The following is a 20,745-nucleotide window of genomic DNA, read 5'->3' on the forward strand; positions in this document are numbered from 1 at the left end:
AATTCACACTTCACAATTCGATCATATTTCCGAGTAATTAGATTATTGAGATAATGAATATATTATGAAATAATAAAATTAATAATATAAAGGTTACCTAGGTATATTATATATTATATATTATATATTTAATATATTAATATGTTTATATAAATTAAATAAACCATGGTCAACGGATCCATAGAACAATAATCTGGTTTTTGAAACCACGGTCCACGAATAACCTTCACAATAGAAGTAAGTAATAATAAACCATCATGTAATAAATTAACCATTACCACTACCACAGTTTAATTGAATGATAGTTATATTATGGTGAGTGATTGATTAATAATTATTATTATCAAATTTAAAATAGTAAAATTAAAACAAATTGATAACAAAATAAAGTATTTTCAATTTTCAAAACATCCCTTTAATTTTAGATATATAAATATGAAATGAACAATACAATTAGAAACATTATGTGAGAACGCCAACGTAGTTTACTCGTAATAATATGTACCTGTATAACCTATACGTTAAAGGTTGCGGTGTACTTTTTTTTTAAGAAATTATTATAATACGTTTGGTATAGTGAATTTTAGTAAATTACATTCCGAGCTCTGCAATGGAATCGTAATCTAAGTCCGAAATAATAACACACACACATGTTATATATTTGTTGCATACCATTTTCTTTCTCGAAAATGAATTATTCACTATTAATTCGGTTAAATTAAACCCGCGAGAAACTTATTCAACAGCCCGATGGACCGTGTGTGCATACGTGTGTATGCGGACCATTGTATCTGGAACTGTTGGATGCTTAGCAAGTTCAAAAACTGTTCTCATTAAAGGGGCGAAATCTGCATTAAAAAAAAAAAAAAAATAAAAAAAAAGACGCGCATACAGCCAAGCACAAGTAGACGCCGGAACTTGAATACGGACGTAGTAAATGAAACATTGTGTTATGAAGTCAAATAAAAGGTTTTCTCATTGTATTCTGCGGGTACGGTAGTCCAAAAATATGTCAAGCCCAAGTGTATATACAATGGGGTAGGGCGGAAGAGGATGTATGTGTGTGTGTGTGTGTGTGAGTGTGAAGGCGCGCGTTTGTGGGGTATATACGCGTGCAGACGACCCCATTGAAATTCCAAAAATATATAAAAGCGACTTTCGAGCCGGACAGTTTTCGCAATACGCGCCTGTATAATATTAAATAAATACATAAGTGTGTGCGTGTGTGCGTGTGTGCGTGTGTGCGTGTGTGCGTGTGTGCGTGTGCATGTGTGTGGTATGTGTGTGTATGCGCGCATATTAATTAATATGCTAATGCGAATATGAGCGTTTGCGTATATAATATGTGAACGCATTGTAGTGGACGTCCTCCCCTTAAAAATTGGTTGGTTTTCACGTGTGCGTTTATATAAATATTATATACATGTGTGTATTTATTAAGTATCGCAATAGTACCTTTTCCTCTATTCACGCTCAGTTTTTACCTACTGGTTGTGAACCATCGCCGAAAAGAGTCGTTCCTCATCCACTATACGTACTTGTATATAATATTTATATATTATATATTATATTCGTGCACTATATTATACTTCGCCACCACCGCCGTGCCGATTTTGTTGGACCGGAAATAGCCAAAGAGCGATGCTGTACGTGCGTGCGCGGGATGGAGGGGGCCTCGATACACTCGTGGCGGGGGTGTAACGCGAATTTAATACTGTTTCCGGGCCTCCCATACATATTATTTCCTGTCCCCTGACACCACCACCACCACCACCATCCATAACTACCACGACGACGTCCACCCAAGTTGGACTGCTGAAAAACAATAGCAGGAGCAGCAGTAAGCACAACCAAGTCCCACTCGACATGCAACCCTTTCACCGTGTTACACCGTTACCCTTATGTCCCAGCCCGTTTCGTCTTCCCCACCTCGACCACGAATTTAAGATGATGATGACATGTTCAGGGACAAAAAGAATTGCAGCTGGTTTCTAGTTACCTAATAATATAATATAGAGAGGGCGATGCTTATTTTCAATATGGACCTATACCACAACCACTGCTAGCGATGACAATATGACGTAACCACATAAATAATACTATTAACACTAATAATAATGTATACCCACGAGTATTGTGATCAATTTTTCCACCCTTTTTTTTACCCTTATCCAAACCACGAGCATATCACCAAATATACGAGTGGAGATGACTGCGTGTTTTTCAATCTCACCGTGAAGGTGAGTGCTGAAAAATTCCCTTCTCCGATTTTATACAATATTATGCATATTATATGTAAGTACTGTAAAGTGTATCTTTAGAGAATATAATAAATTATTTCATTTGTGGAGACAATTTGATAGTCATGATGACATTTGTAATGTTATATGCGTAGTATATCGTGAGAAATAGAATAAAAAGAGTTTGTCATCTCCATATACTTTATCATTATTTTTCTTAATTATAATTAATATCGTAAAATTTGATTCAAATTATAAATATTTAACTATGATAAAATAATCGGTACATTTAAAATAAATATAAAACTGTTATTCTTTAACGCTTTAAACACTAATAAATGTGTTTATTTAAATAGTTAATAAAATGTTCAATTTTTGATAAACTGTCGTAAAGAATAGGACGTTTTTAAAGTTTTTATAATCCAAATATATTTAGGAGAAAACGAAGATGGCTGGATTGTTACGAATGAATGTTTAAATAATTATAATATTTGAATGTTCATACAATATTTTATACTGCATATTATAAACTATGGCGTTTACATGAAACACTAACAGATACTGAAAATATTCCCATTTACGAGAAAACAGTATAGGTATATTAAATTATTAAGTGTGTCCAATGAAATAAACCTACTGGCGTACGATGTATTTCTTTTAGTATGATGGTTGCGAGATGCAAACAATTTTTTAATGCACACGAAAAATAATTATCATCATTGTGTATCGATGACACAACCGCAACGCGTGAACCAACCGTTCGAACTGATAGAAAAAAAAACCAATAGGTAGCTATTCAAACTATGAAATTGAAAGGAATGCGAAGAATGGATTAGTTTGGGTAAGCATGTGCGCTCTTATATATTATTTTAGACGAGAGTACTATAGCTGGTTAATTAAAAAAGTGACAGTGTCCATACCCAACGCCGTAAACATAATATATAAGCATGTAAGACACCTTTATTGTATAATATATTATAATTTATAAATCAGCCTTTATACTATATATTCGAGTACACAATAGCACACGCATGACCGTGAAAAGGTAAATTATGTGTTTTTGGTGTGGATAGCGATGTGCAGCAGTCAAGTCATCGAGACGACGCTCGAAAAACGTATAGGTTATATAGGTTATCTAGTTATATAATATATTATATTATCGTGTGATCCGATCCCTCAACGTTCACCCAGCACTACACGAATTCCTTGGTACAAAAAGGCAGCTATGATAAATTCGGTGTCTGTTTCATTATGTAAGGATGAAAGTTAAAAGCTCACCGTGTCGATTATCTCGCGAGTGGTCAGTCGCCTGAGGTCAGTGGATCAAGTTTAACGGACAAAAAATACCGGTCACAGCAGTGATGATGAGGGTCGAAATATTACAAACCCAATACACTTGGTGTCACATCCGTCCCATTCCTCTCGAAGATACACCTCCAGACCTATGGTGACAGTAACTCCATGCGTGAGTCATCGAAAACAATTTTTATAAATATAATATTATTGTTTTAAAAATAAAACCAATGGCATCTACTAGATCGATTTTCGTGGTCGGCAGTACACGGGTATAAATATTATAGTATTATGTCAAAATAATATTCATTAGAAATAATTTGCGGTTTTTTTTCAAATATTTAATTTAAAAAAAAAAAAGGTTGTCAAAATTATTATCCTTCAACGTTAATTGTTATAGTTTGAAACTATTGAAATTAAAAATAATATTTGAATACATTGTAAAGCATTCCGAAATGTGTCCCACTTCTCATTTCGTTAAATTTTCAAGTTATTCACAAAATGCATCTGATCGATTTTATATTTTCTTTTTTTTTTTTAACAAAAAGAATATCTTATCATGTCTTCGTTGTTCATTTGTTTACAAATATACAGTGTTATTTATCACAACGTTCTATATTACGCTTTTACTATATTATAAGATTCAAAACCTTTAAATGAAAGCATACAATTTACAAATAACAATAAAAAAAAAAGGAATTAAATCATGCTAAAAGCCTTTCTGTAGTGTGTTATTTTTTTATTCGATGAAAAATACAAATCCTTTTAGTGATTAACACAACAAAAGTACAAGATAGAATGTTTTAATATTTTTCTGTACCTACGTGCGGTTTATCAAATCTTATGTCACTTGTAATATAATTTTAATTTATTTCTCAAACTATATGCCTATATTATAAGATTTATTTTGAAAATGATTAATTATTTATGAACATATTCATAGTGTTTAATGTATGTTTTTTAATTGAAAAAGTAGCTATTGTTCAATTAATTATACAATCTCTGTTTTAATAATAAGATAAAAATAAATCAGAATTTTTTTCAAAAATAAGTTCGATTAATATAAAGTTTGTAATTTTATTTTTATTTTATATAGACGTTAGTAGGTAATGTTATAGTTTTTGATCATAGGCCACTTATTTTTTCAGAGACCCTGGATTTCACTTACATTTTACGACCAACCTTATTTACCTTATTGATCTGGACTTAAAAATTAATTTCAGAACAATTAGTTTCCATAATCCATTTTTATACACGAACTATCTATTTCATGTGTCTAATATCGTCGAAAGTGTAATATAGGTTTTTATTTCATAGTTGTTGGAACTTAAACGATCATGATGATTAGAATTTAAATAGCTTTATAGCTATATATAAACGGTCATTGTCACGCAATAAATTTGAAAAAATAATTCACGTTTTAATTTAGCACAACCATTGGACCGACGATTATTAGAGTTAAGGCCGAAACGAATATTCCAAGAATTCAACAATGTAATTTTAGTTGTCTAAAGTACTTTATTACGGGCCCTCCAAGACTGCTTAAGATTATCAATCCAACAGTTTAATGCTCTAGACGAACGGACATAATTTATGAGCTATGTAGAAAGGCCATCGTCCTTTATTGGTTTAAATTAATTTTGGTAAAAACGTAATCCAGCAGTTAAAACCAACATATTCTCCACGAGTTACGTTGAACACCATTATAAAACGTTTGTACATAGTATTGTTATACGTTTAAACTGCAATGAATTTTATCAACTCACACCAAAAATTACACTACACAAAAATAAAATATTAGAGGATTAAAATATGAAAATTCCAAAAGTTGTAAGCATTGATAGTATTGATATTCAAAAATAATCTTTTCCAAAACAAAACACGGTTAAATATTTAATGTATTATGTTAGAAATTCGTGAAGTTAGCAACCCATACATTATATTAAATCCAATTTGAAAGTAGAAACCTCACTCAAAATTAATGATTCAGACACACAAAAAAAAAAACCACATACATGTCCATCATTGTAAAATCAATACATTCATCGCTAAAATTCATAATCAAAAGTATTCGATTTCGGATTTTGCATGTAAATAAACTTCTAATGCATTTGTATTTGGTATTTAATTAATTTTTCAATATTAATTTAAAATATATCTCAAATATTGAATGTACCTTTTTATATATCTGTTTCTTAATTTCAATTAAAAGAAAAAGTTTCTTTACATGTGACACTTATATTTATTTTATATTCTTTGATCTTGTTCTTGATCAACGCTTCATCTATTTGGTATATTAATAGTATACCAGCTTAACCACCAAGGTATATATTTTTTACGGCCATTAATATTGTATGTTTGATTGTCCTATACACTATTCCCGAGGAAGTTGGCGAATTTGTTGACGTTCTTAATGTACTCAATTTACAACAATTAATATACTATACTATGGTAATATGAACCATACATGGTAGTATGATACTTTGTATAAAACATACGACACAGACACACACGCGTTTGTAATATTTGAGGTGATGTAATATTGAACCGGATAACAAGAGTATAAAACTATTAAATTATAGTCATTGTACAATAATAATGTGCAATCGATGCGGGTACCGGTAGACGTATCAACTAACTATTTGTACAATATGTTTGTGCGATGACCTTGTCACGATACAATATAATATCCGGAGCACGCAGTCAAACTGTCAAGATACAAATTACGATTCCGGTACGAAACAGGATACGTATCTAAGGATCCTGAAGAATATTACGTCTTTATCCAAAGCGTGGACATCGTCATATCCTACCAATGTATAAATAAGTATAATAATAGTACCTAATCACATATTATAATAACACTTAAATAAGTAATAATAAAATAGGTATTATTATTATTGTTATGGCGTGTATACCATCTGAGCCAGGTTTGATTCGTCGATTTCAGCACACGTCATTTGAAGCACTATATCGTCATCGTTATTATTATTTTTTTTTTTTATATTCCTCTCCCAGTCTAGAACATTATTCAGACTGCATAAAAACCGTATTGAGCATAGAATAACATGTACTAAGCACATTTTTTTATTTTTCGTAAAAAGTGACGAAGTAGGGTTTTAAATTTTCAAAACCACCTCCTCTAAATTGTATTATTCGAAATAACCATAATTATTGACTGCTATATTGTCACTAGTATTTGATAAAAACCTAATGGCCGAAATAAAGTCATAGGTACAATAGGTACATGCACAACTGCTGGCTTGTGTTTTAATTAATTCATTTAGCTTTGGCTAATATCATTTTTTACCAAGACTTGACTTCAGCTCACAGATCCTTAAACAAATATCCGATCTGATATTAAACTGACCTGAAACCAATCTGTATAAAGTACTGACGAAATCCTATTGGTACTCGCGATATCCGATACTTACCTTAATATTTTACTCAAATAAATAAAAAATACAAATTTTTATTTCATATTAATACATTGTTTCGAAAACTTTAAAACAATTTCATTTTTTTTTTTAAATATAAGTACTTAATTTATTTTGTTTAATAAAATAATATGAACAATTTAAATTACAATAATATTCAACAGAAACTGATCACACTTTTCCACAAGTGCCTATCGCTGAGGTTATTAAGTTACCAAACCTACTCCGGCTGTTATCAGTCAAGGTTTAATATTGGCTCATGCAATCTGAAAGCCTAGTATATGGTAAATAATGGCAATTGTCAGGAGAACGTTTTCGACGGCCATAATACGTACACGATTCAATGAAACGTCCTCGTAAGCTGGCCACGTAAAATAAAACGCCTATTTACGTGTACGAAATATGACTAGATTGAGAAAAACGTTTCTATACCCACGTAGTTCATCACCGGAACATTGGTTGAAAACTTTACGTTGAGTATGAGTAAATAATCACATCGCTTTACACGTACAGATTTTCGCTGGACTTAACAGGGCGTGAGCGTTAGGAGTCGCAATCGTTTTTATCCATTAACAGCCGCTGATGTGCACGAGTAGTGAGTATACACTTTAGATTTCGAAAGGGCCGTTAGTAGGTTTTTTTCAGGGAGGAGGGAATGTAATAAATACAATGGTGAGTGAAAGTCACAATGGTAACGCCCCTAACTTCACCTAGCTATATAATACATATACGTAAAAACTGACCAAGCTCATATAGCATAATATGTACACTATTATGTAATACATTACCTAAACAAATATAATAAAGTAATTGGGTGACAGATATCTGTGCCACCATTAGAGCACGGGAATCAAACTACAAATTGGCAGTTTTTATTTTTAAACGAAAAATTATAAACACATGTAGTTTTAATTTTGATAAGACAAATCATCATAATGGGCTAATAATTCTGAAAAAAAGGTTATCATTATATTGTTTTTTTTTTCACTCACTAACTCGCGGCAACTTAGGCCATAGGGTGGTTTTTAACTGTGGGAGAGGGTACTGTAGGTTTTAGTTTGGCAGAATTTTCAAGTGGGCATCCGTAGGTATCTGCCATGCCTGGGTGAGGGATGGCGGCCTCTCTCCCCAGATACCGTGAGGTGTAAGTAATTATTAACATGTGAACACTTGTTGAGTACAACTGAACAGAAAACGTAACATAGAATTACAATTTGATTTATCGAGTGATTGGTTTACGTTTGATTTAAAAATAGATTTATTTAGGCCGAAGAAAATACATAATTTAACGTACCGAGTGTAATCATATTATTCTTGGCGCAATGTGTCCGTATAAATAGGTACTCATTATATATCAGGCTCAAAAGATCACAAGTGTGTGTCATTCTCATTTGCGAAAAATGCAATTATTATTTTATAGGTAGGTAGGTGAATGATACATCGTGACGATTTAAATATCATAATAGTCCCACAACTACAAGTGTCCATATTTTACATATCCAATAAATGCTGTATTTGGATTGACTACTTTCAGTAATTCGACTTGAACGTGACAAATATTTTACGAACAATTTTTATTTATAAATAAGTATGCTTTGCATCGGTGACACACATTTTTAATTTTCATGTTCATGACCTTGTTAATAACTTGTTGTTAATTACTAATTGATATGTGTGATTAGATATTAGGTATATGTAAGTATGTTCGAATTTAGTTTGCACTATAACCGTATCTACCTGCTGGAAAACTAATTGAATATTGTATACTGAAATATACAGTGGTACATATTATTTGAATTCAGGGATTGAAACCGTTATCCAAATTATCGGTTACCACTTTGGTGGTAACCAACAAAATGTTGATACTGTATTTATCGGTTTAAAACCGTATCTACCTGCTGGAAAATTAATTGAATATTGTATACTGAAATATACAGTGGTACATACTATTTTAATTCAGGGCTTGAAACTGTTATCGAAGTTATCGGTTACCGCTTTGGTGGTAACCAAAAATATGTCGATACCGTGGTTATCGGTTTAAAACTGGTCCTGTCGTTAGTGGTAATCTATTACCGGTACTATATTCAATATTATAGCCCAGACTGAATGTTTGACTAAAAGTATTATTATAACATTATTATAATGTTATCATTTCAAAATGCTATCTGGGAGGTTACTGATTAAGTTTTAACCGCTTCAAAAAAATCGGTTTTCTAAAAACAGATCTATTACACCTATGTTGTATGATTTAAGAATATTTTTAAGAAGTAATTAATTATTAAACTATTATAATAGTTATATTATATAATGGTTTAATAATTAATTACTTCTTAAAAATTGAGCTACAAGCTATTATCATTATTTATGTAGCTAAAATAAATTAAACATAATATTATAGTTCATAAGTAACGGTTAATACTTATTATGTCATTATAACGTTTTATGTTAACTGAAAAATCAACCCGGTAACCGGTACCCGATAACCAGCAATATAAATGTGTTTAAATAGAGGTAACCGATTTTTAGGTTTTAACATTTCTGAGAAATTACTGGTTTTCGACAAAAACCGGTAACCGGTATCAAGCCCTGTTTTAATTCATAAACCATAGTGTTATAAGCGTTTCAAAATATAACATTATACTTACCTCATTGAAAATTGTATAGAAACAATAATGAATAGCGCACAGTTTATTATGTAAAATATCTGCAAGTGCAATTAAATGTAGGCACAACATAAATTTCAATTTAAAAAAAAAACATTTATAATAGTCATATTGCCCATTTAATGCTTTTAATCTAAATTTGTTAGTCTAACTTTTTCAAAGCTAAAACATATAATCAAATACAATTCTCAAAAAATAAAAACGCCAAATAAATCAAGACGTAGAATTTTAGCACAGTTTTTATTGATGAGTAAACCAATTTAAAAAATACAGTTTAAAAACGTATGTAATATTCATTTAACTATTTAAAAAATAATATTTTAAGACGTCTAATATTTTTACGTTTGAAATACCTTTCTACGCTTATCCTAAAATCTAAAGTTATATAATAAAATCAATTAATGTAATAGAACTAATATATCATTTCCATCTCAACTCACTTATTTTGAAAGAAAATAATCAATTTCCGTCACCCTTTTATCTCATCACTCACACTAAATCAACAGTCATCATGCTCCCCTTTAAAAGAACATCTTATATTTTCATTACAAGCCTTTCAAATAAAATAATATTATACATATATTATGTATATACTAATATATTATAATTAAATAATGGAACTGCTGAAAATCATAATTCATGTTAAATTGTATTATATCAAATATAAATATATTACATTGACAAATTAGTGCTTAATAATAACTGTTGATTGATGAATAATTAAATGTCTAAGTGCCTAGGAAAATTGAATTCTGGACAATTTTCAAACATTTTTACAAAATAAAAATTAGTTTTGTTGCATAATTTATTATAATTAAAAATAAGAACATATAATTCATATTTTAAGCATTTGTTAGTACGTTGCTATTTTAATTTTAAATACATACGTTCAGTAAATATTGTATTTATAAAATACTTTAAAGATGTTACTCATTATTATTTTCTTTTGACTTATGATTTATAAGTTGTATAATGTAAAATGTACACACTGAAATTGGATACACATAATTTATGACTCAATGAAGTATACATGTAAATATTTGTATTAACGATAATTAATAGCTGGTTTTACATATTTTGAGATAAAATTGTGTTATTTTTTTATTCGTGGAACTCATAATTCACCATCAACTTAACAATTATAAAAATTAGACTTTTTTTTTCCTTTAAAGTAAATAATATGTGATTATTTTTTTTTTAGAATGTATCACTAAATGTGAGATGACTCTGTGTATATAACATGAATAGTATTAATATAGGTAAGTATTTAATTAAAAATATATATTAGATTTAGGTACTTGTAACTATATTATTTTTTTTACTAATTAAGCTTTTATTGAATATTTGCTATCTATAATTTTTTACAGAAAGTAAATTTGAGTAAAATTAAAAATATATTATGATAGAAAACTATTTAAGAGGATGTCACACCCTCATGTGTTGTCTCCGTCTTACAAAATATGTACATCATAGCCAAAACTGTTTTGCGTGGGACAACGTTTCTCGCACCATATTTACTGTAGAACTACCAACATTTTTACAACACGTAAAGATGGAATTATCTTTGCAACAACGTGTTTTTTTTTTAATAGCACTACCCAATTTTTTTTTTATAACCAAATGAAAAAAACAAAAAAAACCAAATGTTTAGAAGCGAATAACTTTTATTGTATTTTTGTTATCTAAAATATGGGCACGCTATTGCATAGATAATTTTCCACCCTACATGTTCAGACATTTTGGAGCCACTACTAGAAACACAGAAAGATAAAAGTTGTCCCGCGCAAAACAGTTTTTGCTATGTTGTACATTTGTTAAGACGGAGACAACATATGCGGGTGTGACATTCTCTTAAAGAAAAACTTATTAGATTCTCCATCGCCTTAAGTTATTTATATTTGAGTATATTTACATGCCAAACATGTCTCTACATGAGCAGTGTTTACTGTTTGAAAATGTTTTAGAAGTTAGCGATACCTATTTTTAATTTTAATATAATATCTTTGGTTAGGTTAGGCTATATACAAATGTATCAACTTAAAGGTTCGAACTATTTGGACGTTGATGGTAAGCAAAGTTAGAAGGTAACATCTGAGGATCTGGTTAAATTGTTTTCCAAATAATAATATATGTATAAAACATCATACACACGAGTACACGAGTACAACAACACTAGGTACCTAGTGAATACAATAAGGTATACTAATATCAACAGTGAATAAACAATCACAATAGAATATGGTACATACGTTGTTATAATTATTATATTACACATATATTTTTAATTGTATGTTTAAATATAAAAATAGCTCAATGAATGGCCGTAATGATATGCAAAGTGGGTATTCTTGGAATGTTGAAATCAAGTTCATTGTGTGTAGGTAAAAATGCATTCAAAGAACTGTCGTGGACAAAGAAAGTTCAACAACACAATTGACATTTCAATGAGATATAATCGATTTTAATTCTCGACGGAAACGTAATTAACAAATATTTATCAAAGAATTTCATAGGGATAACGTTAACTATATTTTAATTAAAATATAACATCAATTTATTTGTTGATTATGGTAAATATAATAGTTTTATATTGTTTAAAAACAAGTAACATAATACTTTATAAACATCGATATCCAACAAGTAAACAAGTAATTGAATTACAATCATAGAATATCTAATATCTAAACGTAAAATGTAATAATGATTAGAACATTGTATTGTATTGGCCTTGAATCGTTTGCTTTAAACATTTGGCAAACACTCACTGTGAAATGGAAGTTACATAACATTGATGCTATGTTGAATATAGGTTTTAAAAAAACATTACTAATTAACATCAGCATGATATTCTATAACTGTTTTATAAAAATAATTTTTTTTGTTAATAACTAATATTATATAAACGTTTTTGATTTATCAATGACATAATATTACAATGAAACATGTAAACATGTAAAGTTGTCACCTACAAATTTCAAATAATTGTATTATATTATAGTTGTGGTGACTGGTATAGTCAGGAGCGGCACCAAGTGCGAGAGCACGTGTTCCTCCCAGATTTTTTTTTTTTTTAGTGCAGGCTAGTGGTTACACATTATTCAGAAATAGTATGTTTAATACACGTCTACGTTCCATAAGGAAATCAGTCTAATATATAGCTTATTATCAGGGTTCATAACTTTATGCACTAAAAATGCATAAATATACACTAAAAATTGTCAAAAAATGGATTAAAATATGCATTTATATGCCCTAACATTTTAGATCCTGAGCGGAGCGATAAAATATATTAATTTTACAATAATGTGTGTTTTTTTATTTTTTTACATTTTTTTGTGTCGGTCATCACCTTTCAGAATAGAAAAAATTCTTAGATTTTCTTCAACAGTATCTTTTTCTGATAGGAAAGTAAATCTATAGTTAGTACTTTGGGGGGTCAAAAGTAAGAATTTCCCAGTAGTTTTCAAAAGCGACGTGAAGAACAAAAGAAAATTAAGGAACAACTGTTTTCAAGAAAATCGATTTTGGTTTTTGGTGAAACTCATGAAACAAATGACCATCGGTACATGAAATTTTTACTGAATGTTTATACTATACTATGGCCCAGGAGAGAGCACTTCTGGGCGGCGGTTCAAACATGTCCGTTTTCGCGCATTCCCCCCACAAAACCTTCCCGTACGCTGGCCGCCGCCAACTCTAGCCGCCACCGTGGTTGGATGCGCGAGCGAAAAGTACTCTCTCCTGTGCCCTAGTATAGCATTTTCTATACACCATAACATTTTCCAAATATTTTGACTTATTTTGAGCTGTTTACGGACATTTTCAGTTTCCATTTTATTTAGTATTTTTTTTATAAATATCAATAAAATTTTATTTGTTGGTTAAAAAAGCTTGAAAACTTAATGAAAGATTCCTAGTTTATTTTTTCAAAGACACAATTTTTTTTTATAAGCATCTTAAGTTCAAATATTTACAATATACGTAAAAATGACGAAAATTTGCAAATTATTTCGAGTTAGAAATTTATGAAAAATTTTTTTTTTAAATCTAAGATTTGAAAATTTAATACAAGATTCCTCATAAGTTTGTCTACTTTCATCAAAAAAAAAATTTCTAAGTCAAATTAAATCCCCAAAATTCCTAAAAATTTCATATTAAAAAAAGTATTTAAAAATGTTCGTATTTTAATTTTTGGAGAAGTTTAAATCAAAAAATCAAAAATGTGGGAAAGTCGATTTCAAATGTTACATACACATCACTTGAATACATTAGATTTAAAATGTTACTAGGATATTTCTATCCAAGGGAAAAGGAATATTTTCTGAATGACAGCAGTTATAAGCATTAGTAGTCGCATACATATTACAGTTACGTGATTTCAACTTAAAATGTGATGTTCCATGTTTCCATTTCCATTAACATCGCTTGAATATCTATGGAATATGACTTTGAACATTGGGGCACTCGTTATAACTGGAACTTAAGTGAACATTTCAGGTTAGGTACCAAATAGTGATATAATTGGCATCAAATATTTTTTTGTATACCGGTCTGTTTGCCAATTGAAAACCGGGTTTCTAAACAATATTATATTACATTTTGTTTTTGTATCTATACATTTTTTATTTCTTCATCCCTTATAATTACCACAATTTGTATCAATTTTTCTATCAACATAGCTATTCTTAGAGAACCCAATTAATGATTTATCATAACAATATACGATCGGTGACAAATGGTGTTACGTCTATATTAAGAGGACGCTACATAGGCATTAGTTGTTTTCGTCTTACAAGAGCGTAACATAGCAAATTTACGCTCAACGGATCACGTTTAACATCGTTAGTTTAGAGTGAATCGACATATTATTATGGAAGTTGATGGTAAGAACATTACATGTGTATTGTTTTTGTATGTGGATTTTTTACGGTATTTTAATTTTTTAGAAAGTTTTGGGAGTATAATAAAACGTAAATTAAAAAAATCTCATAACTCAATTAAAAACTGAATCATTGTTAAAAACCCACAACTAAACACAAATAATGTTCTTACCATCAAGTTTCATAAATGGTCGATTCTCTCTAATTTATAAACTAACGAAGCTAAACGTGATTTGCTGAGCGTAAATTTGGTATGATACGCACATGTGCGACGGAGACAACAAAATATGCCTGTGTAGCGTCCTCTTAAGTTTATATTAATACCAAAAACGTACTTTTCACTGATAATATTATTTCTCTAATCAACCATCTATCAGGATTATGCGCATTGCCAATCATGATCCGTCGTATAATTTTGATCTATCATGTTATTGTTGTAGTCTATTATATTATTGACTGATTACCAATTTTGTATTTTTTTTTTATATAATATACCTATATTATTATATTGTCTTGAGTCACTGGTTTTGTGTGTATAAATAAATAAATTTCATCAAAGAATTAGGTGCTTATTACAAAAATAGAGCGAAAACAATACTAAGATTCTCTAGGACAAAACTGAATAACATACTGACTGATACTATTGTACAGGTTAACCTAACCTATGTAATGTGCATTATTATATCATATGAGTTTTGCAATCACGACCACGGTTGATATAGGTATACAATATGACGTGATGTGTGTGCATATTGTAAGATAAAACGGTATCAGGTTATTTAGGTTTATAAATTAACATTTGAATTTAACTTTTCCATTTCATCGAGTATAGTGAATGTTGCTGATATATTATTATTTTTATAATTACATCAATAAAAACATATTATTATCATACCATAGACACAAAGGGTGTAATTATTGTTCATATATATTTCCGTTAATGGCATAAGCCACCTTTATATGATTGTGTGTTATTGGTGTGTTAGGTAAGTACGCACACTGCAAAGAGTATATTAAACTCTATTAGCTACTTGGGACAATCAAGAACACTGTGCTGCTGTGTTGTATTTTCGTTATTCTTTTCACTCTAAAGTGATTATGTTATTATGTGTCTGTATATACATACCAGCTATATACCTTCATATATATTGGTATCATATTTATTTTTTCTTATTTTTTCTTATTTGTCATTATTATTATTATTTTTTAAAGTTTACTCGTTCGCTTCTCTTCAGCCGACCAACGAGTGCGGTAAAAATTAAATTATCAATTTTTTTTAAAATCATAATAGAGGTACGGATAAAGGAAATAATAACGCCATAATATAATAAAACACCGGAGTTTTATTTTTATTTTTTCATAGTAAACGAATCGAACGAATTGAAAAATACCGCACGTTTTATTCACGAAAATGCGTGTTGGTTTAAATTAGACAAATTTAATCATAAATAAGAGTATTAACAATGTTAACAGCAATGCCATTCGGTTTATATATGCGTACACACAGTTTTGTTATTTTGAACAGTTTAAATTTTTAGCCAATATTTATTCGTAAGTAATTAAATAATCGTTACGAGATAAAAGAGATTTGATTGAATACAGTGGTAGAAAATAACTGCATGTTTATAATTATAAATGTTCAATTATTATACCTAGCTGGTAGTCGATAATGTCCTAACATACTCATAATATACAATTTTTAAAAATAGTGTTAATCCTCACCGTAAGGGTTGTAAAGTCCTATATAGGTGTATAATTAATATAATATTGGTGCTTTTATATCTATATATTATAAGTATTTAGTATATAGATAACTGTTCGGTATCATTTCATTTGTATATTATTATTTTACTTTAAATAAATTAACGTTTTCGCATAATGCTCAAACATAATGTAAAAAATATCAAATCAGCTCTATCACTCCCACCAAAAAATATCTTAGAACTACTCTTATTATAGGGTTAACGTGGTGAAATCACCAAGCCAACTCGAGAATTTCAAGAAAGAAAAGTGAAGTAAATTCAAATCTGTATGTCTCAAGAATAAAATACTTTATCAAATATTTAATATCAAAAAATGAATCATAAGACCAGCGTAGGACATCAGAATCGTCATAAAATATTCCATTCAAAAGTAGCAAATCATTCGAAGCCTCTCATTAAAAACGTGATGTTTTCTCTCACATTATCATAAGATATCTAGCATCAAATAACAAGAAATTGGTCCGGAGAACTATATTTATTATATTGTGTTAATTAAAAATAAATAGGTCTAGACAACTTTTAAGCTGTAACTTGTAATAATTCTGATGTTCTATTACTAACTATTGGTCTCCTTTTCACGAGAGTAGTTTTATTTTAAGTACTTAGTTATTACTCATTAATGTTATACGTATTGCTTAAACTTAACGAATCGTAATGTTTTTTTAAATAAATAAAAATATTATAACACGCATGTATGCATTTATGCAATAGTCACAGTTTTCCGAGTGTATTATGAAATGTCCCCATATTATGGTGGTACAAAATTGTATACGCGAATGGTAAAAAAAAATATAATTAAAATACCAACGAAACGGACCTAACGTCACTGTTTCAATGTAATGTTAATCGCATAAACAACCATTAAAAACATTTTTAGTAAAAAACTGTAATTTAATTGCGTTGAATGTTCCATATACAATTTCAATATGCTGGTAACTTGAATAATTTTGATTATGTACAATTTATTATGCCAAGGAAGACAAAAATTGTCGGTTTGTTATTTTTTGTGGCGGACAATGGTGAACTCGTGGTGAACGTTTATGCGTATACTTTATATTGCATTATATTTCAGTACTTAGCCGAATACTATAATATGCTCATATGGTATTTCACAAGTTAAATGCATATGGCTATTATATAATGTATCACGACTTTTCAAACCGTACAAGTATAAAAAATATAATGATTTTAAACGTTAATGTTAGGTACATATTCAAAAGCTGTTTATTTGTTTTATACATTTATTTTATAATACACTTAACAGTACCTACTCACAACGTAATATAATGCAAAATGCCACGACAAACCTCTAATAATATTATCGTTTTTTTCTGGAAACAGTAAACATTATAACTAATTTTTTTTTTAAAACGAAAAATAAATAGCATGTTAAAAATACAAAACGTGAAATACTTACAATTTTAATCGAATAACGTGGAGAAAAAACCATACCAAACCCTGCGCTATAAAAACATTTTAGAGACGCGCAATAAAAATTCCAAATGTCTAACCATTTCCATCGACGTTGAAACGCATTTGAAACGGTACGAGTTGTATAGGAAGGTAAGTACCAACGTACAATTTAATAATTATGAACCACGGTCCACTTTTGATTGGTGTTTATGTTTAACGATAAAATATTTTTATATCTAATAGAAATCTATAACTATAATTTTATTTAGTACTTTCCTGCAGATTTCAAGGTACCAGTGTACCATTCAGCCCCATTCGTTTGTAAAATTATATTATGTTCATAAGCAATAAAATATAGAACCATTTAATTATACACATAAAATATACAAATCCACTCACCCGTGTTTTAGAATATCATGCTGAAGTATATTCAAAAAAACAATTTTAAATCTGGTTTTCGGTAACATGACAATGTAATAATATGGAAGTAATTGTAGTGGGTAGGTACTCAGGTATCTCAGGTACGTATAATTGTATTACTGAACGAAATGCTTATTATGCATAGCATAGTTGTTCGTCAGTGAGAGGTCTTGGGGGTTCATGCTTCTATCCAAAATACCTACTTGTTTTTTTTTTTATGTATTTTGGTATAATAATATTATATAAACAGTATATAGATATATATCGGGTGTAAATGAAAATGTATAATAGATTTAATTAATACGTTTTAAAATTTAAAATTTCATAAATATGATAACATGAACAATTATTACAATACACTTCAGATGACCATTTTCGTTAGTTATTATAGATAGATAGGCACTTTGAGGTATTAAATATTTAACCTCGGATCAGGAAACGAAAAATAAAACACTAATATAACATTAATGAAAATACAATCACATATTTTTGTAAGCAATATTACGTTCAATAAACAATATAGACAGTGAACGAATCACAAAATACTATTTATATAATATCCTATATTCGTATATGCATTATACTGTATAGATATTTTATGACGTTTTAATTTTATTCGTCATTACGGCTGTCGAAAACGATATGATGTCGCGACCATCACTTATCGAACACAATGTTGCGTACAAACAGTTTGGCGAAGTTATCGAATCGTTTCGAGCACCAACCACAATGCAGTAAATGCACCATACCAGAATAATAATAATAAATTATATCAATTAAAACGAATGTGATTTTCAACATAAATCGCATTTATTGTCATGGCGTAATGTGCATCGATATCGATTTCATGCACAACTCACGAAAACCATTACACTGCATGTATAATAATATGTATATCAAAATTATTTTGAATAAATTATATACCGATTGCTTATACTGGTATGTAAAACATTATATTTTATCGGGTTACATTTTTTTTTAAATGCTTATTATATTATGTTATATGTAATTTATTAATATCTAACGCAGACATTTTGACTCTTTGTATCGTGATTTTACAGGGAAGTAAAATTAGCAATTTATTAGCCATCCTTGAAAAATATGTAATTCTACAAAACATTGCACCGACAATTGTTTTTTAATTTTATTTTATGCATGTTTGGATATAGTAACGAAATTAGCGTGTGTACAGCTTAGTAAACTATATTTTTGCATTTAAATAATAAAATTAATACTTTACTGCTCCAGAAATATGTTTTATCCGATTTCACACACGATCACACAGGTATTTTTATCTAAACAAAAGTCTTTGTACGTTCATAACAATTTAAATTTTTATTGTAAATACAAAATATACGTATAATATTTTTAAAAAAGCAGTGGAGTGCAGTAGGAAAATCATTATATATTAAAAAATATTCTGAAGATCAGTCATTTATTTTACTATTAGTTATAATATGGTATAGGTAAGTTGAATTAATTTTTTCTGAAACATTTTATTGATTATAATTAAATATTATAATAATATATGTGTTTGTCGCGAATTCCGGTTCACTTGAACTCGGGTGAAAACTCGACTATATTAGGCTGGGTGCTATCTAATTTAGTATAAGATAAATAAGGATATAATGATAGTGGACTGTATAATTTATTTCTCTCCCTTTGAATAATAATTAATAAAATACAACGTAGACTTAATGCTATGTTAGTCCTATCACATCGCATAACAACATAAAATAATAATAATTAATCACGGAACGTGATATTGGGTTATCAAACTATTACAATAATAAGGTATGATACGTCTGACCTGGGTACCGGTCGGTTGCTGTCCTGTACTGGTCGGGGTCGATGTATCTGCACCGGAAGACTGGGGAACGTGACGATCTACGACGGCGACACTACTGACCCAGTGCGACTAACATCGCACACGTGAATTGAAATTAATGAGGATAACTTGCGATCACTCACCCCTTTCTATAATGCGAACACCAATTTTACTGTTCGAGCATGTAGAATGTGAGAGCGAGAATACGATCGAAAGTTCTTACAACGCGAATGTCGTTTATTCGAGCGTGTAAGAACCTATAAGGCGGCACATCAACGCGACGCTACAGCACAACGAACGCGACGATACGGCACAACGAACCAGCGATCGCACTTATTGAGGAGAAAAAAAAAACGACTCTCGTATGTGGTACGTCAACTACATACAGCGATAGACAATATAAACTTGACTAATATGTCATACCGCGCAATGGCGACAATACTCGTAAAACACGTGACGATTTAAAAACAACAAAACAACGGCACTACGGACGCCTTCTTCCTGTAGCGCATGACGTGTAGAGTCCGTGATAAAAACGAATTGACGACGAAAAACCGGCCGTTGGCCGGCACTGGGCTGCGCATGCGTGTCACGGAACCGGATCATTTTAAAATCGGAATAACCGGCGCGCTCTGGTAGTTAACCGAGTCCCAACATCCTCCCCCGCTTTGAAAGGGTACTTTCAAAACCGATACTTCTCGGTCAGACCATATCATTGTACAACTATTAAGTAATAAACAGAAACAAAAATAAACCTATGACAATTCAAATACAAAATAATGCATATATACATAAATAATTATACACA

This window comes from Metopolophium dirhodum, chromosome 1 (assembly GCF_019925205.1).
Source record: "Metopolophium dirhodum isolate CAU chromosome 1, ASM1992520v1, whole genome shotgun sequence".
Classification (NCBI taxonomy): Eukaryota; Metazoa; Arthropoda; class Insecta; order Hemiptera; family Aphididae; genus Metopolophium; species Metopolophium dirhodum.